Raw genomic sequence first — 24,228 nt, forward strand, 5'->3', positions numbered from 1 at the left:
GATCTTGTCCAGGATGACCAGAAGATTATAAGCCCAATGTGGGAGCATCTCCTTGTGAACAGGTGCAACGACTGCGTCTTGTTAGAGCCTCAATTGCCTCTAGCTTTGTCGTGGCATATTGGTTTGTAGCAGCCTATGAAGTTCCCTCGTGAGATTTCATTATATTCAGCCTCCAGAACACCCTTCATCCTAAAAAGAACTAATATTAAAAATAAAGAAATAAAACAAAGAAAAACAAACAAACAAACACTCACGACAAAACAAAACTTCTAAAACATAAATTAAAAAGGGTTCAAGGGATGCAAACTCCAAAACATCATGAATTGTCATGGCATTTTTGTCGCGTTCGATTGGAGCACCAATATAGACCAAAATGCTCCACATATATAACAGCGCCACCTTCAGTGTAAGTCGATAGAACCCGATTTGTAGGACCTTTGCAGTAGTCCTCTCGTTTCTCTCCCCGTTGCAGTGGAATCTTTTAATTTCTTGGGCAGCAAAGTCGTTCAAGAAGTAGGGGTCATCATCCTGCATCAATCTATTCTTGCCCTGGCTATTCAAGTACGGAAGCAAAACACCACTAACGAGAAAATTGACAATGTCAGCGTACCACGACAATGCCGTGGCAAATAATAATTTCTCATCAGGGAATTGTTTCTCCATTTTATTCCTTAGTGCTTTAACAATTTCTAGCCTAGAAAAATGGGCAACTAATTGGGGTTGAGTAAATTCAATGAAATCCACAGGTTCAGATTTCGTACCTGGTCTAACTATGAGTAAGCTACATTGACCTGCCTCTTTTGAAATATCCTTAAACTCATCTTTGTCTTCTTCATCGAGCTTCAAGTACTCACAAGTGCCTACAAAATTGTCATGGCATAATTCTACAGCTTCCCTTTGGTCATCAACTTCTGCCAGTGGGGGTTTTTCTTTTGTAGTGGCATTATTTTACTTGCCATCATCGAGTTTACTCATTGAACATCCAGCTTTGTTCTCCAGCGAATATAAGTCCTCTTGCAATTGAGACTCTTCATGCACAATCTCATAGCTAGGTTCTTCGAGTGTTTCCCCCCTAAACTTAGCATCTTTGTATATATAGGTGCCACTCCCTGAGGTGAATGTACTAAATTGCCACTGCCTTTAGCCTTAGTGACTTCAGTATCACTAGGCAATCTGTCTGGTTGGTATTCTTGTAATTCCGTGGCAATTTGATCCACTTGCATTTCCAAAGCTCTCAAAGACAAACTATGACTTTGCAACCATGCCCCTTGACTTTGTAATAATTCTTCTTGACTCTTAATAGATGCATCATGATCTTGTAATAGAGCCTTTATAGTTTCCATAAAGTCTTGCATAGTGGTCTCTAGAGAACTTGTATTAAGTAAAGATGTTGTCCCTTGATTATGCCATGGCATATTCGTTTGAAAGGCTGGGGGCTCATATATATACTGTTGCTGAGCGAGATGACTGACATTACAAGCTCCTTGATTTTCCCATGATAAATTGGGATACTGACTCCATCCATTGAAGCTTCCTACATAGTTGATGGACTTTTGATTGTTCGGGCATTCACATTCATGGTGATTGCCTTGGCATAACAAACATGCCAAGCTATCAACCTTCACTTCTTTCACCTCCTTAGAATTTTGCAAATTCTTCAACATATTGGTGATGGTAGAGAGTTGGGCCGACACTGAATCTTCAACTTCCAACTTGAATGTCCCAGATGCCTTCCTTATAGTTTCAAACCTTGAAGAGGGAAATTGGTAATCATGGTTAGCAATTCGATCAAGAATGCCAAAAGCCTCTTCAGGTGATTTGTCAAGTAAAGTGCCATTTTTTCCAGGCATCTAGCATCATCCTCGTGGGTGCATTGGCTCCATTGTAGAACATCACGACTTGAGTCTAGTCGTGGAATCCATGGTTGGTACATTTGCGAAGCAATTCTTTGTAGCGGTCCCAACACTCATGCATTGACTCGTCATCAGCTTGGTGAAAAGATACTATAGCATTCCTAAGATGGTTGTTCATATTCGGTGGATTATGCCTTAGCAAAAAAAATTTGCACAATTCAGCCCAAGACCTTATAGAGCTGGAAAGTAATCCATTGAGTCATGCCCTGGCATCATCTTTCAAAGAATATGAAAAATAACTTCAATTTCAGCACATCTTCATGCACATTTTCTTGTCGAAAGGAGTCACAGACCTCCAAAAATTCTCGAACATGTTGCCTTGCATCCTCATGAGGAGCACCACCAAACTTTCCAATCAAGTCCAACATATCGAACATAACCGGTTTGAGCTCGAATTGGGTTGCCTGAATCTTGGGAGCTATAATAGCAGGTTTTAGGTCATCCAAGGTGGGAGCTAAGTAATCTCTAATAGTTTGTGGTCGAGCAGTATTCCTAGCATTTGGAATTGTCATGGCATTTAGAACTGCAGGATCCTTCACTTGATTTTAAACAACATGAGCCTCAGGTTCTATATGAAATAATGGTTCTTTGGGTCTTTTACGTGTCATACCACAACGTAACACCTGAAAAAAGTAAACACAAAAACAAGTAACTATGTATAAAGAAAATAAATAAAAACGGTGCAACAACTAAACTCAACATCATCAATTGCCAATCCCCGGCAACGACGCCAAAAACTTGTTCGCGTGTTATGAGTACTATAAAATATACGCAAATAATGTGCAAGTATACACAATCGCTCAAGTAATAAAGTGATGAGTGAGTATCGTCTCCACAGGGATTGGAAGGATATTGAGTAAAGTTTATGCACTATTCTATCTAAGTATAGTTAGTCTTGATATATACAAATGTCACGGCAATAGATATGTGTATGCTGGTGAATGTGGATTGATGGTGTGATGGTGTAGCAAATGGAAATGCAGTGGCAAGAACAGTTATTCAATGTTGGAAATGATGAAATGTCAAGGCAATGAAAAATGGTAAAAATAATAAATAAAAGATAAAATAAAATAAAAAGAAGATAATCCTCACGTGACAAGCTTTCAATGGAATGAATGGTAGGGATTTATCTAAGAATGCTAAACTGATCTCTCAAGCAGATTTAAGCTATCTGGTCTTTACTTACTCGACAGGGCTTTCCTAAAATGTTCTCACAGGAACCTAACAGAATAGGATGCCAAGGCATCTACTCTCACTCAACGATGTTGGACAGCCTACCCTATTGATAAAGATACCCTTTTTAGTCGTTGAAATCCTATCCTAGTCTCTTCCGAGATCTAAGGGATTAGGTTATAATATTCCTAGGTCGGTTCAAAGCCCCTTGAAAATACCATAACCCATTGCTTATGAGGATCTTGTCTTGCGTTTATTCCGAATACTTACAAGTATTTTTAGCTTAGGATTCTTCCGAACACCTAGCCTTCATCTAAGTAATGGACATTTCCATGCCTCTTACAAGCCTAGATGGTGAAGCATTCATAAGCAAAGCAAATAAATAACCAAAGTAAACTTAAATATACCATTAAAAATAAAAGTTTAAACAACCATTAAATCAACCACCACCAAATAAGTTAGTTCATGGTGGGGTTCGAAATATCCATAGAAAAATCCACAAAATATTCATTTCAACAACCCACAAATAAAATAAATAAAATAACAGCAAAGGGAAGTGAGAAAGAGCCTTCGATGCGCGCCACCAGAGGTCTCCTCGGCCACCACGAACCACCTTAGCTCGCTAGCTCCTCTTAGCGCCTAGCTCGCCACTCCTTGAAGCTTTATCAATGGAGGAAAACCCAAGGAAGAAGAAAGGAAAAGGGAAAATAAAAATATGACTTTTCTGCTACAATATGCGTATCCTTTCTTCCACCCACTCTCTCTCTTGTGAGGTGTAATATATAAAATATATCTAGGGGTAATGATGAGGTTATTGGGATATTGTTGGGTGCAAAATACCCCTAGAATCGCATGTTGTGCATGAACCTTATCCTCCAGGTGTCAGTGGTCCCCTAGCAGGCTGTTACATCCATCATTTCACGTGCAGAGCCAGCTGTCCACGTACAACTGCATATTTTTGTCGTTTTCTGCGCCAGAAATACCGAGGCATTTCAATCTGCTTCAGCAACGTGTGATGCCATGGCATTACTTCCCAGCTCGCCTATTTTGCTTGTTATTTCCTACACATACTAAAAACCACACCTTCCTCTTCATATAGCACCTTAATAAAAATAAAATAACACAACCACCAAAAATGCAATTATATGCATCTACATACATCTAAAATGACCTATATGTACCCTTAAACAAACAATAACTTAAGTTGAAAAGGCCTTAAAAATAGTCTTTTTACGGAGTTATCAACTGCTTCTGTGTTTGTGGATAACCTACCAATCTGTTTCATTGGTAAGGTTTATGGAAGATTGTGGGTTGCTATGGTGAGGCTCTGTGTGTGTTATTTCCATTGAAGAGGAGTTGAGTAGGTTTGAGGTTTGGATTAGTTAAAGAGTTTGATTCTGATAGTGTTGTTCTCACGGTTTCAACGATTGCATTATTATTTGGGTTAGGTGAGTGACTGTCATGGGTTGTGGAAGATTATAGGTTTTGGTTTTGAGGTTTATGTCGTGCTCTGTAAATGTTGTCCTAAGTATGATTCTGCGTTCGTGTAATGCTTTGGGGAGCTGGATGATATGTGCTTCCTGCTCTTGCTGTTGGGCATTGAAATGGGGAGGCAGATTTTGTGTTGTTGTCTCCATGGTTCGAGTGTGGTGTGATTTTAGTGTCTTGCATTTTTGCAAGAGATGTATTGGGGCAGCTGGGTAAGTTTCATTTGTATTAGTTCTCTGGTTTTTGTTTATGTCCTGCTCGATACTTTTGGCAACTTATTTAATTTTGGAGTTGTATTATTTGGCAGTCTTGCTAGCTTATGGTGAGGCTATGAGTGTGTTTTTTCATAGAAGATGGGTCGTGTTGGCATTGGGTTTGGATCCATAAATGATGTTGATTCTGATAGAGATATTCTCAAGGATTTAGTGTCTCCATATTTATTTTGAGGTTGGTGAGTGATTATCAGGGGTTTGTGGTCCTTGTGGAGGATTAAGGCTTTGGTCTTGAAGTTTTTTTCGTGGTTTTTTAGTGGAGCTGGAGTAGTTTTTCAATTAGCCGTGGTTTTTTTGCGAGAGCGAACTTTGTTGATCGGCCGAAGTTAGAAAATGAAGCGGTGGTAACGTTTTGTGTGGGTGAGTCACCGGGCGGTGTTTTCTCTGCTAAGATAGGTGGTGATTCAAAGTTTGGAGCTCTATGAGCTCTTGGGTAAGCTTGATTTGGGAATCAAGGAGGTTGTCGGAGATGGTGATATGACATGCATGCACACACACGCTGCTTCTTTCGGTGGAAATAAGGAGGTTGTCAGGTGATTGTAAATTCTTTTTTGAGTTTCAAGGGTTTTATTGGATTAGGGTCAGCATGGTATGTGTGTTAATGTGGAGCAGGGCGTGGCGTGGTGAGTAAGTGGAGCATGGGTGGAGTTGTCGTGGTGCTAGCTGCGTGGGAGCCTTGAGTGGTGCTCCCACTTTTGTTAAATAAAAAACAAATATATAATTAATGTTTTGCTATATTTTTAGCACAGTGGGGTTTGACATGGTCTTTAGTAGTGCCCTTAGTTTCATACCATTGCTTTTGCTATTTGTGTATGTTGCTTTGGGTGTTCGGGCGGGGTTACGGTGTGAATCATGTAAAAGTGTTATGTGTATTTGTTCTTCACCACCCTAAGGTACACTCTTTTTCCTCCATTTAGGATTAGGGAGGTTTTTTAATGAGGTCCTTAAGGTGGTTTACTTTGTTATTCTTAATACAAAGTACCCTCTTTCAAAAAAAAAAGATTCGCAGGCCTGAGCATGGAGCGGGTGAAATTATATTTTATGGAATCACATGGCAGTCCATGCGTTTTAGCATTGAGTCGACTCGCATGGCAGTCCATGAGTTTTATTGTAGTAATAACCCTATACGATTAAATAATTCGGCCTGTGCATTATTCAAGCCATTTTTTCCACATCATTATTCCAAAAAATTTATCGATAATATGAAAAAATTTAAAAGGAATAATCTTTTGTTCTTTAATCTCACATTTTTAAAAACAAAGTCTAACACTTCACTATGTTTATATAAACTAACCAGTCTAACCTCATTAGCTTTCTAACTTATGGTATGTTTTTGGTCCCTGTAGTTTTATTTTTTAAACATTTCTTTAAAATGTGTTTTATTAAATGCATTTTGCCACATGTACAAAAGGTGGTTTTTTTGTAAGAAGCACTTTTTCCGACTTGAATGCCATGTGGCAAAAACGCTTCCTAGAAAACGTGTTTTTGTCTTTAAGTGGCAAAAATGAGTTACATTTTGCTTAAAGACAAACGAGTGTTATTTTAATAAATAATAATTTTTTGATTGAATTTTACGTAAAGTTGTTGGTAATGTGCATTAATAAAAAGAGAGAAAACTTTCCCTAATTTAAAATTGTGACTAGAAAATTATATCTCTCAAATTTGTTTTAATAATCTGAAATGATTATAAGATATTTGTTTTTTTAAATCATTTATTGGCAATGCATAAATCTTGCATACGTATTTCTTCGAACCTAAAATCTCTAGATAACATATCTCTTATTTTTTTTAAAAAAAATTGAGATAAGAGGAGCAAATTATAATTTGTATCTTTCTTCTTTCATCCACTCAAAATTAATAGATTTTATATATCTTGTCACATGATAAAGATATATCTAAATGATAATATTTTGGTTGAGATGCAACTAAATGAATATATTTTTTTATATTTATATTTTAGTTTTCAATATGTATACTTTTATGGCCATACACTACTACAAAATAGGGTTGTTGTGATGTTAATAGCAACGTTTTGAAGAAAAAAACACCACTAAGTTTTAGACATATCCCAATGTTTAAACACAAAACGCCACAATATAGTAAAATTTGTGACGTTTTTAAAAAAATGCCGCAATAGACTAATAGTTTGTAACATTTTTTAATCAAATATTATTGCAATAGGATCCATAACTAGTGGCGGTTTTTAATAAACGCCACAATAGCTTCATCCTTGTGGCATTTTATTTTTTGAAAAAACGTCCGTTATGTCAAAAATTTAGTGGCGTTTGGTTTACAAACGCCGCAAAGCTTATCCATTTCCATCTCTACCTACGAAACTCTTTACCTATTTTCTTCTCATCTCCGCTGTTTACCCAAATACCAGGAGAAACTGCTGCAACTACCAGGAGAAACTGCTGCAACCCCTCGTCGTTCGAAGCCGTCTTGGCCTCCAACGTCACGCCATCAATTCTGTTCAACGCCGTCGTTGCCACCGTCGAGGTAATAATAGAATATCATTAGAATGATTTGCCTGATCTATTGCTTTTTTAGCTTGAAAACCGGCTGTCATTTTTTTCGATTTTGTTGAAACCGGCTTCCATTCTTAGAATACCATAGAATGATTTGTCTTTTTTTTTTCATTTTTGTTGAAACCGACTGCCATAGCTGATACGATTGTAAGCTGTTCGAGTTAGGGTTTTGATTCTTATTTTCTCGATTTTAAGCTGTTTTATGGATTGTTGAAATTTTTTTCCATGAAGAAGCATGCTAAGAGGATGGCCAAAGCCACATGTTACTAGTCGAGTGCTATAACTAGAAATTCACATAGATCGCATTGGGTGCTTGAATTTATGTCTTCTTGAGGATCGGCTTTAGCTCTCAGATTGAAAGCAAAGAATGAATTTGTGCCAATTTTGGATCTGATTATCACAGTGATATATATAGTCACACATATGTTATTCTGGTTTTACTCAGTTATCTAGTTATCATTGTTTAATTTCACTTTAGAAACCTAAAATCATGCTTCATTTTTCGGTTGTTGCCTTCCTGTATTGCTAGTATCTGTAACCTATAATAAGCCTATTTTGTGTTTCAGATTCACTTTGTACTTTTAATTAGCCGACAAGGGAAAGTTAGGTTGACCAAATGGTATTCTCCTTATTCTCAGAAGGAGAGAACAAAGGTATGACGAGCACCTTTGATTTACTGCGTTTAGTAGATTAATGAAGTTTGAACTTAAAGGAAAAATACTTTATAATTATAAGATTCTGGTGCTATAAGATTCTAGTGCATTTTCTTTAAGTACTTTGTTGGTGCTTCTTTTGAAGTTGATCTTGCCTTCATTACATTAATGCTTTATGAAATGCATTTTGAGAAGGTTATTCGTGAGCTCGGTGGAGTGATTCTCACTAGGGGACCCAAACCCTGTAATTTTGTGGATTGGAGAGGGTTTAAAGTTGTTTACAAAAGGTAATACTGCTATCTTTTAGTGAGTCTGCTTTTATGAGGTTTCTATTTTTACCATTTTAGAGATTTATCAACTGAGTTGGGATAAATTATGCAGATATGCTAGTCTTTATTTATTTTTTAATTTGCTCTTTGAATTTGGTGAGTATTGAAGATGACAATTTGAGACTATTATCAAAATGAATTTAGTTAACAATGGAAATTTGAGCACGTGATTGTGAATCTGTTTGCAGAGCACCGGTGTTTCCCAAGTATCCCGAAAGACAGCTCAAAACCACTGCAGTTCTCTTTGGTGAGTTGTTATTAGTTCGGATAATTATTTTATAATCATCTTCCTTTCATTGTTGTTTTGCCTTCTGAACTATAACCATTCTGCTCAGCAAAACACCTTCCCATGTCACAATCTTTCCTTATCTTTACTGATAAAAGGAAAGACAGGCCAATGTCATAGGAACTTTCATAAGACGACACTTATTGAATGTAATTATTTATTATATATTATGACATGGCATCTACTAATGGATTATAAGTATTCAACAATTTTTTTTTATTTATAGCTTAGATTTAATAGAAAAATATCATTGACAGTCACATTGCTTTTCCACTTTTATATGAAACCCCAACTCCCTTTTTTCATTGTTCACTTTCGTCCCCCCCCCCCCCCATGTAAAACTTGTTTACTATCCGTATTTGAATTCATGATTGCCCACTTACTCTCTTTGAGAACCATTACGTTCCAGAATGAATATTCCATAGAAAAAAGTTATTTATAGCATTTCATTTTTTTAAATTTTCTTTTTAAACTTTCTATATATTATTAGCAATTAATATTTGAAATGGATATTCCAGAAACTTTTCATGAATGGTTAGGACAAAAGGTAAGCAACTAAATCTTCGCACCACACGTTAATAATGTATAACTCTCCTTGTATTAATATATTGATATAAATGGTAAATAATTAACCTTTCACGTGTAATAGGTTTGGAGTGGGAGGGAAGTCAGTAAAGAGGTTAAATGGCTTTCTCAAGGTCCGAATAGAATTGTTAAAAGATATAATGTTTTCCTCATCAATGGGTTCAGGTTCCACACGAAATCTCGCGAAGGATTACGGAGGATACAAAGTTGTGGAATAGTTGCTACTTCTTCAACTACAAGTTATGCTAGTGCTAGAGATAATCATCCTGTGGAGGGAGATGTTAAATATTATGGAACCCTTACAAATATTATTGGGTTGAATTATTATGGAAAACTAAAGGTTGTGTTATTTGGGTGTGATTCGGCTGATGTAAATACTACTTGAGGCATCAAAAGAGATCAACTAAGTTTTACAATGGTGAACTTCTCTAGATTAATTTATATTGGTCTACAATTGATGGACGAGTCATATGTATTTTCTTTTCAAGTCAAACAAGGTTTTTATTGCCACGATCTAATGGATGAGGGTTAGTATGTTATACTCTATAATACCCCAGAGATTTAATAAACATCAGAGATGGAAGTAGAGATGACATTGAAATAATATAAAAAATTTTGCTTTTTGTCGCACAAAATCTAAATGAAACTATCACTAGTATTAGTTTACAATTGCAATGGGTGCAAAATGACATGGATGAAGATATTTAAGAAAATTGACGACATAACAATGTAATAAGATTTTATATCTTAATTGGTTAATTTATAATATATCCATTAATATTATTATTGTAACTATTTACTAACATTGTTATTTGTTTATTACAAATATTATGCCTAGGAGAAAATTGAGTAATCTGCGGATTGTTCGAGCTCCTCAAGAGGAGGAAGAAAAAAATAACGAAGAACTGATTGGTGGTTGATCTTCGGAAGTTCCGAATACAGTTGAATAAACTGTAGAAATTGAAGGTAATGCTCGATACTATATTTTAAATGGTGGTTGATTTTTTATTGACTTGATTTTGAAAACTTACACTAAATTATTACTTATATAGCTGAAAATGGTCAAAGCACAAGATTAGAGGTCGCACGATAATGAAGAAATTATACGAACTTCCTGCTGGAGATTATGTCAAAGTTTTGAGGAATGATGTTGGCCAACCTATTTTGACAGAAGCACATGTTCTAGCTGGTTACTTGGGTATGATTGCATGCGATGCTAATATTCTACCGATCAATTTTTAGTCATGGCATGAGATGTTAAATAGTAATAAAAATCAAGATGTAGATTGTATTAATGTAATAATTTCATTGTAATTGATAATTCATTACAATTCATTACTAATTTATATTTACTTTTAACATATGTGTTATTTCTATGATAAATTTACTCTAGAGATCTCAGACGAGTATTTGAAGCAGACGTTAGGAAAGAAATAGAGAGAGCATAAGAGTTCCTTGAAAAAGAAATATTTTAATAATGATCTCATCCTAGAACAAAAGCTACAAAATGTCCTACCTGGAACTCAGGTATCAATAGGAAAATGCAGTAAGGTTTTAGAGTTCAAAGAAAGGAGAGGTATGTTGAACTTTAAAAAATAATGTTATGTCACTATAATTTTCACTTTATAAGTCATGTAAATTTCATATTGTAGGATCGAGAGCACATTGGTATTGCCAGCAAACAACAACAAAAGTTTACTCACACAGTTGGATTGAAGAGTTTTGCTCGTGTAGCTCATGAGGAGGTATTCTTTTTTTTAATTATGATTATTCACATAGTAATGAACATTTTTCCTATTATTTATTAATTTTCTTATCAATTATGTTCTATATTGTAGGAGACTACGTCAGACAATCGAGTTGGAGGAATAAATCTCTTCAATCTGACACATACAAAAAAAGATGACTTTCCTATGGCTACTGAAGCTGCAAAAATCATGGTACATTTATTGGACATAAAATTTAAATTATGTTATACTTATATGATGACATTTTTATTTTAAATAGCGTTTGAATTTATTCTAAATTCTTAATTGATTCTTAGGAGAGAAAAAAGAGTGATAAAAGGATGGAATACGAAGCTACAACTCCATCTAGATTGACAAACTTGACTCGAACCGATTTACTCGACCCAATACTTGATATTAACCTGAACATGATAATCAAATTTGATACGATATCCGACCCGAACCATACTCGATCCAAAATTTAGCGAAATTGAAATCAACTCGAACCGAAACTAAAACTAACATGAACCAAAAGTAACCCGAATTGAAATTAACCCGAATCAAAAGCAACCCGAACCGAATTTAACCCAAACCGAAAGAAACCCGAATTGAATTTTTATCCGATTCGAAAGCAACCTGAATCAAATTTAACTTGACCCGAAAGCAACCCGAACAGATTGAAATTGATAAAAGTTATTAAATTATAAAAGTTAATTTCAATAATAAATTAATTTAAATAAAATTGATAATTTATTAAAAATATTAGATTTATAATAAAATAATAGAAAGTTTAAGAGGAATACAAAAGTAAGAATCTAATTGTAAGATTGAAAACAGTAATAAATAAAGTTTACTTTTCTTACTTGTTATACAAATATTAGATTTATAATAAAAATAATAGAAAACAACTAAAACAAAGGAAATCATATTAAGTTTATAACAAAAATAATATACATTTTACTTATGTTATGACAAAATTTAACAAATAAAGTTATGTATTACTTTTTAAAATTTAATAAAAATATTAAATTTATAATTGGAAATAAACATTTTAATAAAAAATTATTTCTTTATCAAATAGTTCTCATTATAAACTTTTCATACGAGATCAATGTAAAATTTTGATAAAATTCTAACACGTATTATAGGATCGTATTTGTATCAAATTATCGATTTATCATGTCTAAACGATGGTTTAATTCAAAATATTGAACGATTGAGAATTGAAATTAAACCTAAATGATAAATTAACAAATAAGAAGACATTTTTACAAATATATATCAATTATATATATATATATATATATATATATATATATATATATATATATATATATATATTTAATTTTGATTAGACTCATAATCAATTCAACTTGAATTGACCTGATCTAAATTTTGACTTAAACTGAAAATCAACCGATCCAATATTGATCCAACCTGAAATCTAACCAATCTGATATTAATTCGACCAAAAAATCAACTGATTATGTATTGACCCGACCTAATATTGACCCGGTCCAAAAATCAATCAATTCGATATTGATCTGAACCGAAAAACAACCGATCCAATAATCACCTGACCTGATACCCAACCCGATCCGATTCACCATACACCCGAGCTAGATTCGAACCAGATCCTATTTGATCTGAAAAATTTAAATCGAATTTAATTTAGACCCGAAATGACCCGACCCGAACCCGATCTAAATGACCTGCCACCTCTAGCTTCATCTCATGGTTCCATCAATGTGGACGAGATTGAAAATCAAGTTATTGTTGAAGTTTTTGATCCCAAAAGATATGGTTGAGTTCGTTGTCAGGGATCATTTGTTACTCCGTCCAAATATTTTGGATCTTGTTCGTCTCAGCACATGTCATCACAGGGACATTCTTCTCAATCAAAATTTATATTTAGTTAAAAAACCAGTTGACTGAAGTGGATGAAAAAATTACTCAAATGAAAGCCGAAGTTAAAGCGAGAGAATCAGAATGAGAAATGAGAGAAACAGAGAGAGAAGTGAGAGAACCACAAAGAGAAGCTAGAAAAAGAAAAAGAAAATCAAGAGAATCATAGAGGGAAGCATCATATTAGGCAAAATATGATGAACTTCAAAAACAACTTGAAGTTATAAAGAATATGGTGGAGCAATATTAAGCGCGAAGTTCACCACCCTAGGTGATTTCTTAGCTTCATGCTTTTTTTATTCTAGTTGTTAAACTATATTACATTTCACTTGAATGTTGAACTATATTATATTTCACTTAAAATTTGAACTAAATTACTTTAATGTTTGTAAAGTTCAATTTATTTATGTTGTTAAGTATTTTTTACTTAATTCGAGTCGTATCAAGGTTGTTATTGGATATTGTTACTGGATATGTTAAATTTGGACAATAAAGAGTACAAATTAGCATTTGCAAATCAATCTCGAGTAGCGATGTTCGGATAAAAATGCCACTACAGGACAACACATTTGCAACGTTTTTTACTCTAAAACGCCGTAATATGTCCTAACCTATGTTGTTTATAACAAAAATATCGCTATATGTCGAAACCTATTGGGGCGTTTATATAAAAACGATGCTAAATGTCCTAACCTATTGTGGTGTTTGTAAAAGAAACGCCGCTAAATGTCCTAACATGTTGTGGTATTTGTTAACAAAACGTCGTTAAAGGTCCTAACCTATTGCGGCATTTTTTATTTACAAACGCCACCAATATATAACGACATTTGTTGTGACACTTTTTTTACTGGGAAGCTTTTTTGCGGCGCTTAAAAATGTCTCTATAGGACAAAAAAACACCGCTATTGAACATTTTTGTTATAGTGATATTTCTCTACTTTTATAGCATGTTTCTTTTGTTTTTTGACACATTTTTGATATTTTTCTATTTGTCGTTTGGTTGTTCTTTTAATTAAATTTTATCAAGATTTGATTTGTCATCGTCTCGACTGATCAAGGTGTAGCTTATTTATTAGCTTGTTGATCTTCCTTGTTTTGGACTATCAGATTAAATTGGATGTGTTGGTTTACATTCAGAGACATTTGTCTCATGATGCTCAACTTTGATTTGTGATTATTGATGATTTTTAAATAGCTCAATCCCCATGTTGTGATTTGTTTGTCGATACAATTAGTTTATGCTTATGATTACAAGTCTTTCATTGTGATTTTGAGATTTTTTTAATGAGTCTAACAATTTTTATTTGCATAAAAATATTATTTTTGTAATTTATTTTTTAATATTAATTTTAGAATTAGTTTTAAAATAGATGTTGTTTCCATAAATTTATTAATTAAAAATTAAAAGATTAAGTAGAAAAAGATATGAATTGTTTTCGCCTTTTCTTTTCACACGGCGTAGGATTCTGTGTCACCCTGACTCTCTTCCGGTTTTCCCTCGGCTAGTATTTATTTATTTAATGTTATCGAATAAAATTATTACTGTTATATTACACAATTTGTTATTCCGTGTATAAACGGGGGGGACCCATGTTCGATAAAACTTAAAAATGAATAATTAAATAAAGGCTGCAATTCTAACGTCACCACCACGAGAAAATTGTTGCCTCTCACAATCATTCTTTTCTTAGCCACGTGTATCTTTAAGCTTGAGAGCTGACCTGATTTGTTCACGTTTCACCCACCCTTACCCCATCTTTGCTCTCAGTGTTTCGCACACGAGTTTGACTTTTAGTTTTTTTTATTATTTATCTAAAAAATTATTACTTAATAATTTATTGATACCAACGTTTAAAAAAACAAAAAGAGGAAAATGGGTAATATTTTATCTTAATATTTATTTTATTTATTAATAATGTTAGTTCAAATGATAAACAATTTGATATCATTAAACAAAATTTTAAGTTTAAGTATTTATGTATATAAAAAAATCATACGAGTTGGGAGATTGTTGGATAAGGATTGGTTGGAAGGGAGGAGAAGAACGGTGTTTTGGATTTGTGGCGCCAACTTTAGTCATGTGTAACTAGGGATGGGTATGAGACTCGAATCTGACGAGTTATGATCTAATCCGAACGAGTCGGGTTTTTCGAAAAACATTTGGTTTTAGGTCGGGTCGGGTTAATTTTTTTAAAAGTGATGTTCGAGACAGGTCGGATTCGAGTTTAAGGTGAAAAATATTTAACCCAACCCGACCCGACCCGACCCGAAAAAAATATAATTTTATCTTATATATTTAGAAAAAAATTATAATAATATCTCTATATATTATTTTTCAATTAAATCACTTTTTTATTGAATAAAATTTTTTTTTTATTATTTCAGATCAAGTCGGATCGGGTTTAAATTTTATATCAAATAATTGGATCGGGTTCAAGTCGGTTGAAGGTTATATATTTTCGGATAGAGTCCGATGAAGAATGTATAAATTTTTAGTCGGATCTGATTATCCCAAACACAACCCAACTCATACTCATACTCATCACTATCTATAACTGCTACCTTGCAAGACGGCACCTAAAGAAAGCAATTTTATTTTAAAATTAATAATATTTTAACACGAAATATTGTTTAAAGCGTCGAATATAAGAGAACATATTATTTAATACCTTTGATATATATTTAAAATATTAAATATTTTTAATTTATTTATACAATATTAAACTCCACGATTTGTCTTAACCATTGCGCAAACGAGATTCATGTATTCACAAGGCACGTGTTTTTTAAGTCGAAGAATTCACATTAGTTTACTTACGGAATGAAATTTTGAAAAATTAAAATGTTTATAAAAATATATAAGATATAATATGTCAATGGACATAAATAAAATTAAACCTTAAATATAATTGATAAAATTCATTTAAAAGTACCACTAGTGGTTTGATAAGAGATGAAAATGGAAAATGGGTACAAGGGTTTATGGTAAATCTCGGCAAAACAAGATTGCCATGGTAAGAGAAGGATTAAACCTTGCGAAAGTCTTGGGAGTGACGAACTTAGTAGTCGAAGATGATGCTCGAGGGGTAGTCGAAGCGATACAGAGAGGTGGATCGACCAACATGCAAAATGAAATTCTTATTAGCGACTATCAAAAAATGGTAAAAGAAGGATGAGTTAAGTTCAACATACCTGGAGGAAAGGAAATCGATGCATCGATCGGACGACACACCTAACTTCCATACGAACCGAAGGGACGTTCTGGGTTGAGGAGCCACCAAATGAACTGCTTAATCTTTTGCGAGCTGATATCCATGGGATAGAACTATTAAGATGATAAACAAAACGTTGTCGTTTTGTCCTATGTACCAAAAAAAATTCATTTAAAATTGTTAAATAGTAGTATCATTTATCTTGTAAAATTATAAAAAATGTTTATAACAAAATAAGAAAAACCCGAGAGCATAGCAATGAATGTTAAAAATACAAAAGATTAATAAGTTTAATGATTATATCAAAATAATTTAATAAATTTCATAATAATTGTTTTTATATTAATTTAAAATTTTAATAATTATTTTTTCAATTTTAAAATTTTAATTATTAAATTAATCATTTGAATATAATTTAATAATCTCTTATATTAGATCAAATATTAACTACACCTTCTACTTTTAATATATACAGTATTATTTAAAAAGTGCTGAAACATTCGATACAATATCCATCAAGTTCATGTACCTGCTGAAAATCAAATAATTTCTTATTTATATTAATGGTGGACGTTAATGAAGGACTGGGGCCTTGATGTGTATAATTTTAATATAAATGATGTAATTTTAAGTTTTATAAAATAATTTTAATAGTTAAATAAAGTGTTATTCTTATCTTACATTAACAATACTTTCTATTTTAATTATTTGGCGAGTTTAACCACCTTACACTATTTAGAAAAATGATAGTAAAAGTTATTAAAATTTTTAAGTAGGTCAAATATATGGACAAAATTAAATATTATAATAAAAAAATAATTATGCCTATCTACGAGGGACAAACAAGTAAATTCATAGCAAGTATTAAAGTTATCTTAAAATATCGAATTTTAAAAGGGCACATGAACTGAAAGTAGGAAGGGACATTAAATCGCCCGACGAGTTTCGATCCGATATAATTTGATTCAATCAGTTCGGATTTTTTTAAATTGGATTTGAGTCGGGTCGGGTTAAATTTTTTTAAAGGTGATATTCGGGTCAAGGTAGATTCGGGTTTAGGGTGAAAAATATTGACTTGGCCCGAATCGAAAAAAATATAATTTTATCTTATATATTTAAAAATAATTACAATAATACTCTTCTATATATTATTATTTTAAATTAAATCACTATTTTAATTGAATAAAAATAATATATTTTTTATTATTTCAGGCCAAATCAAATCAGATTTAATTTTTATCTTAAAAATTAGATTAGATTCGAATAAAATAAAATATATATAATTTTAGATCGAATTTATAATATAAAATTTTGAAATAAAGTCTGACTGAAACCCGATCTATGCCCATCCATATCTGAAATACATGGACGTTGACGAAAATACCGAAGCAATAAACTAATAATAATAATAATCATGTTTGAAATCCAAATCAGAGGAGACAACAAAATATTGAGAGAAGTCTCTGGAAAGTAGCACAAAATCAAGCTTAAGAAAAGCCCCATTTATTCCTCGTGCTTTTAAAATCAGCTTTTCGACACAGTTCTTCTCTTCCTCTTTCTTATTAAGCATGGCAAACGTTGTTGCAAGTTCAAAGATTTTGTTTTTCTAACTATTCTCTGAAAACCCAGAAAAAAAGTGGGGGCAAGTAGTTCGGTTTCGTTAATTTTTTGTGTTTTGCCTCAATAATGTCGGTTTCACCGGACTTGGGTCAGAAAACGGCGCCGGAGAAGGCAAGCTTCTCTCAAATTTGTAGCTTGTTGAGTTGGTACTTGAAGGAGAAAGGTAGCTTTGGGGATCTAACTTTGGGAATGACATCAACGTTGAAACTAATGGTAACTTCTTCTATTTCTTATGACTCTCTCTCTCTCTCTCTCTCTCTCTCTCCTTTTTTGAGTTTTTGGGTCGAGGAGGAATCGTTGAATTATAATTTCGATTCTTTAAAATTATGCTTAGTTCATTTTCCTCTTCTTCTTTTTAAATGAATTACCCGTTTTGAAGTTCATATTTTGAGGAGGTTTAATTGAATTTAGCATCAAAATTATGTTTTTCTTTAATTTCCAGATCCACAAAATCAGATTTGTATATTGACATTTTCATATTTACAATGGCTTAAACAGTCAAAAAACATGTCCTTTAATCTCTCGGTCTCCCCCAAAAACACTTAGCTTTGATAGGCATTAAACCATGTGCGTGATCTCAAGGTTTCAGAGTAATGATAAGGATTTAAATCATGTATACATGTTTTTTAGCACAAAATCCTGTTCAGATCCCAACAGAATCATAGGATGTTTCTTTATATATGGCTCTAGCTGTGTGGTTCTTGAAACATGAATCTTTGAACTTTATAGGGTATTGATTTGAAAAACAGTATGATGCATCGACGAGTTATTTATGGATATGGATATGTTGCAGGGGCACCGGAGGTTGTCCGTCCGACCATGAGTTTGTTCCCTATGGATCAGGTGACCAGTGGGAATGTTGGAGGTCCGAGGAGCTTGAAATCCATGGATTTGTTCCCCCAACAAGCTGGTTTTTCCCTGCCGGACAATGCTCCGAAAAGGGTCGATCCTATCGTTAATAGCTGGAACAAGTGTGATGCAATGGAGCCTCGAACTGCACCGATGACTATCTTTTACGGTGGACAAGTGATGGTGTTCAATGATTTACCAGCGGAGAAAGCAAAGGAAATCATGCTTTTGGCTACCAAGTGCAGTTCCGGAAACAACTCTAACTTGAATCCCGAAACAAACATTACTTCTAGCTTGTCTGGAAGCCCGAAGGAATCCGGCATCGGAGTTCTTCCGACCTCAAATGTTGTTCCTAATCACAGGAACAATGTAAAAAGTCAAGAAACCGTTCAACCTGCTCAGCAGCGACCCGTTGCTGGAGGTATTCCATATTCTCTCTGCTTCAGTTTTTGATAATCGAGTAGTCACTGAAGGTGGAATTCTGCTCTGCATTACATCATTTCTTATTAGTTTTCCTATTGCAGATCTACCGATTGCTAGAAGGGCTTCCCTTCATCGATTCCTCGAGAAGAGAAAGGATAGGTAACAATCTAGAGATGTAATTTATACAATTCCGAGTCTTAGAGTTGATTAATTGACGTTAATATTCATATGTTTGGTTTTGCAGGATCACCTCAAAGGGCCCATACCAGCCAAGTAACTCAGCGGTCGGATCGCAACCGAAGCCCAGAAACAGCAAGCCTTGGTTGGGTTTAGCAGTTGAACAATTGCAGTAGTTTAGGAATGCAGTTGATATGGAATTTTAAGGCTTGTTTGAGCCTGGTTTCCTTTGATTTTTGTTCTGTTTTTTACAGCAGGTTCTACATTTGTTGGATCAGCCGTGTTTAATTTTTGGTTTATAGTTGGTACTTCTAAGGAATCCTTCTTTAGATCCTAACTCTCCGTCTAATCTGACCATTAGTTTGTAATTAGTGTTTTTAAAAGGAAAAAATTTAGTTGATGTAATATGAACTATGAACTTCTTATTGGATTTATGATTTTATTTACCATTTTGAGTTAAATTGACATGGGCTTGTTTTCGAAGCTTTTAGAATGGCAATGTAATGTCTGTGATAGCCAATTTATCGGTAATATTATATTAAAAAAAACCCATTAATTATTTTTTTGAACAATAACTAGAAAAATGCCCCTCAAATAGCTCACGTAGGATTATCTCGCGTCATATTCAGCGCGAGAACATCTCTAACATTTCACATGGTGAGAGGAACGTCTGCCGTGGACGACCTTTTCGAAGTACGTAATTTAATATTGGTATTTAATATCTTGTGTTTTGCGTAAAGCGAGGTTCCCGAGAAAATGAACTGTCATGAGAAATTTATCGCGAGTAGTATTTAAGATATCTCATGTTTTCCAACATGCGAGGTCTTTTCGAATTTTACAACACAAATCACATGTGTTGATAGGCATGTTCATGTATTTAATCTCAAAATTTTGGATAGTTAAAAGATTATAGGCGTATTATTCAAATTTTTCTTTCAATTGAGACCAATATAGAGACATGCAAGATATCGTAAGCAGGTTAAAACAGGGTTGAAATTGGTTCCAAAGCTTATTTTATTCATGAAGGAAATGACAAAATGGTTAGGTAGGCATGTTCGAGGGGTTTTTTCTGGTAGTTAATCTGAAAAATTGCACAATTTCTAAGAGCATGTGTATTATTGTAACTGTTTTTTTTTGATTGAGAGTAATATCGGTACACATGAGACATTGTAATCGGTGAAAAAATTGCGTTGAAAATCGTTCTAAAGCTTGATTTTTGCACGAAGAAGATTTAAACAAACTAATCGAGATTAGAGTGTGATTGATCAAGACATTTGTTCTTCGAGTGTCCAGGATTCATACAAATACTACAATGCTTCGATTTTCCGGTTCTTTCTCGATGGTCGACCAAATGTTTGTCACAATAAATCCTCGTTGAGTGTTGTTGACCCTTTTTTGGCGTTGTAGAGAAAAATCTGGACATATTGTAGGTTCATCATCAATTACATCTGGATCCCATTCGTTATCAATCGGAGGAAACTCGTACTAATACACATTGGATACAGTTTCCAGTAAGTACACGCAATCAATAAATTGCACGTAGTCAATCTTTACAGAAGAACAAGCGGCCATTACATGAGGACATGAATATTTAAATGTTTGGAATACTCCGTAGTCGCATGTTCTGTCACGTAGATTGACGATGTATGCGTTGTGTTGTATTCCTTCAAATGGCTTGGAATATTTCGAAACACATAATTGATTTTGTTTGCCAGAAATTCATGTCTTATTCATCACGTTTGAGTGTTGTATAAAGGCTTGCAATTTTTTATGGAGGTTTGGGTGGATTATGCGACCGCCTGCAATCCACTCATCTCATTGCCTTTCCAAGGTTGCAAATATGGTTGTCAAACGATAATATATCACTTTGACAACGGAAGTGATAAGCAAATGCCGCACTCCCTTCAGTGATGAATTGATTGCCTCAGCCAAGTCCGTTGTCATGTGATCATATCGTCTACCCACATAAAATGACAGAAGCCATTTCTCCCTCGGGATTTTAGCAATATAGTTGTAGCTTTCTTGATTCTTTTGTCTCAGTTCTTCAAACAAATCGTTAACCTCACGTGCAGAATGCGAGTGGCTTACCCATTTGTTGAGTTAATCGATCGATGAAATCGGCCAAGAGGGGGTGAATTGGCAATAAATATTTTGGTGGAAGCTTTTGCAGAAAATTGAAAGTAATTGCACAACGATTTAGAGTGGTTCGACTTTCTCAACCAAAGTCTACGTCCACTACCTTAGTTATCCACACTAAGAATTTTCCACAAATTCACTATTTTGTCTTTCTTTTGAGGACAAAGAGTAACCTTACAAACCCTCAGAAATTATACCCCAAATTCTTGAGAACACTCTTTCCCAAAGAGAACAATACAAATTTACAAACTTATAAGGAAATCCTCACAAGGTAGATTGTTTACACAATTCTAAAACAAAGAAAAGAACACTCAAGAATGAATACAATTGAGCACAATAAGTGTTCTTGAAAGCAAAATGAATATTGAATGAAAAATAGGCTTGAAATGCTCAAACTTGAGGTTTGATGCTTTCTCTTTGATTTTCTCTTGATTCTAGTTGCTTGATGTTTCTTGTTCTTGATCAATGGCTTCTAAGCTTGCTTAAATACACCTTGAATCACTTCTGAACGTTGGGGATCATTAATGAAGTTATTGGAGCTATTTAAGTGTGAAAACAATTAATATTTCTGCTTGGAGCGTGGGGGGAATCGGTACCCCCTCATGGGGAATCGGTTCCCTAAGTGTAAAATTCAAATATTCGACCGTTGAACAGTGGGGGGGAATCGATTCCCTCCAAGCATTCTGTTTTTCTCGAAGCCAAACCATTCAGGGGGGAATCGGTTCCCTCTGGACATTCTGGAATTTTTGGCTTTGAAACGGTTCGAAATACTTTGTAAAATTATTTTGAAATAATTTTAAGATTAAAACTTAATTTTACACTTGAGTAAGGATTAAAAATGATTTTTGAAAGATTTGGAGAAATATTTTGATATTCGAATAATTATGTCGAATATACTTAGAAAATCTTTTTGGAAAATCTTAAAATTCATTTATCTTAATTTGTTATATCGAAATATCAAAATGTTTTCAACACCATTAAAAATGCTTAGTTTATAAATAATAAATGACAAAATATATAAATCCAAATAAATTGAAAGGCGTACCCATTCGAAGCACCATTACACGTTCATCTTCGTTCCTAAATTTCTACAAATAATTTGTAGCAATGTGGCGTAAACAGTGTCGGTGATAAATATGGGGAGACTTCCAAGATGGTCCCATACGCTCGATTGCATATCTAATCCTTGCACCTTTGTCAGAAATAAGACATCCTAGCATGACACTATCGCAAGACATGTGATAGAACATATATGTGCAAATACTTGAAGAAGAATTACCAAGAGTTTATATCTTCTTTTTTGACTATTGCAAATGCAATGAGAATTATTTTCCTATTGTCATCTTGTGTCACTGTCAACAATATTATTTTTTTATCTCTTCTGTATAACCAAATGTCGTCGACTGAACCATCGACTTACAGTGCCGAAATGCATTAACACATTGCGGAAATATCCAAAATAGCATGTGAAACTGGCACACCCCTTATACGACACGACCATTTTCGTACGTCAACACAGTTTCTAGTTTGACTATCGTGCCTGGTATATACTTCTTTATCATTTTCAGCCATGGTCGCAACTCTTTTTACGATTCTTTCCATTGCCCATACACTTTTTTTGAGCATGATACCTAGCTTACCATGCTTTATGGTAGTTAACAGTGTAGCCGTACTGAGATGTGATTGCAGCAATACAACTGAAAATCGTAATGCGTGAATTTATTTTGACCATCGGTATGAAGGCATCACAAAGCAAGTGAACATCTAAGTTTGGATGATCCTGAGTGAGCCTACTGACGGTGCATGTGTGAGGTTGTTCATATATTGTTAGCTTCCATAGGTTGTTCAACCTCTTCAAGTATGATACACGAACCCTCCAATTACATCCATTGGACTTGTGAACGCATTCATCGATGTACTTATCCGTATCTGTTTTTCCACAATCAACGTAACTAACCAACGTATATTGTAATTCTTAATTGCAACCACGATGAGTTCTTTTGTTCTGAATGTCATTCCAATATAGAGCTCACCATCACCATGTTTGTTGTATTGCTCAAGCTACGAGAATTTCGAAAAGTCGAGAGCGTTTAAAGGTTCCATCTCAACTGTTGTTGAGCAGGATGGTGGCCAGTAATAAGAAACAAGAGGTGTGGCATGTGGAATGTCATCATCATTCATTTCCTTTGGCATGTCAAGGTCGTATGGTTCTTCATTGAAGGGGCCCATATTTTTTCACCATCTAGGTCAATCTCCCTTAATGGTTCTTCATCGGAATTATCCCCATCAAACTGAAATAGTTCAGCGACTATGGGGACAATAAGAGTAGCACATATATGTCGATCACGAGATCACTCATGAATTGTACTGCGAAGATCAAAGTCGATAGTACCAACATAGAAATGTTTCCCCATAGATGTTGGCAAATCTTCGAATGGGTTAAATACTTCATCTTCTTGCAACCTCATTTCCCGCTGAGAAGATGATACACCCACACCACTACTGTATGGATTGCACATTCTAGGTTGCAGATTCAAGTCAAAGTCCAAGCTAGCGACACAAGAACACCTTAGCATCAAAGATGATGATTCACCAACATCATTGCCCCCAAGCAGTAACACTCAATAAGTTAATGTCACTACGTAAATTAGTTATCGGACTATGGACATTAGGATCGAAGTCATAATCAACTCGTCTCTAATTTTGCACAACAGTAGCATTATTATCAGATGAGAAATCTACAAACATCTTAAGTGGCCCTCATAATGATTATTTCATGTGGAAATCGATCATCATGTTCACATCACCATTATCATCAACGATGCACATTGAGTACGTTAGTGGTTCTAACGACGTCGATAGTTGATACTTTAACGTGCTCAGCTTTTTCCTGTGACCATATGGAACAATATTAGTGACTTCTTTCATCAACTTCTTACGACTTAATTTCTT

General features: G+C 34.2%; 1 pseudogene; it reads left to right on the forward strand.

Moving 5' to 3' along the window:
• Positions 1-17,590: 17,590 nt before the first annotated feature.
• LOC120176758 lies at positions 17,591-19,570 on the forward strand (annotated as a pseudogene).
• The last annotated feature ends 4,658 nt before the right edge of the window (positions 19,571-24,228 follow it).

The sequence above is a fragment of the Hibiscus syriacus genome, unplaced genomic scaffold, assembly GCF_006381635.1.
Source record: "Hibiscus syriacus cultivar Baekdansim isolate YM2019G1 unplaced genomic scaffold, ASM638163v2 tig00112253_pilon, whole genome shotgun sequence".
Taxonomy (NCBI): Eukaryota; Viridiplantae; Streptophyta; class Magnoliopsida; order Malvales; family Malvaceae; genus Hibiscus; species Hibiscus syriacus.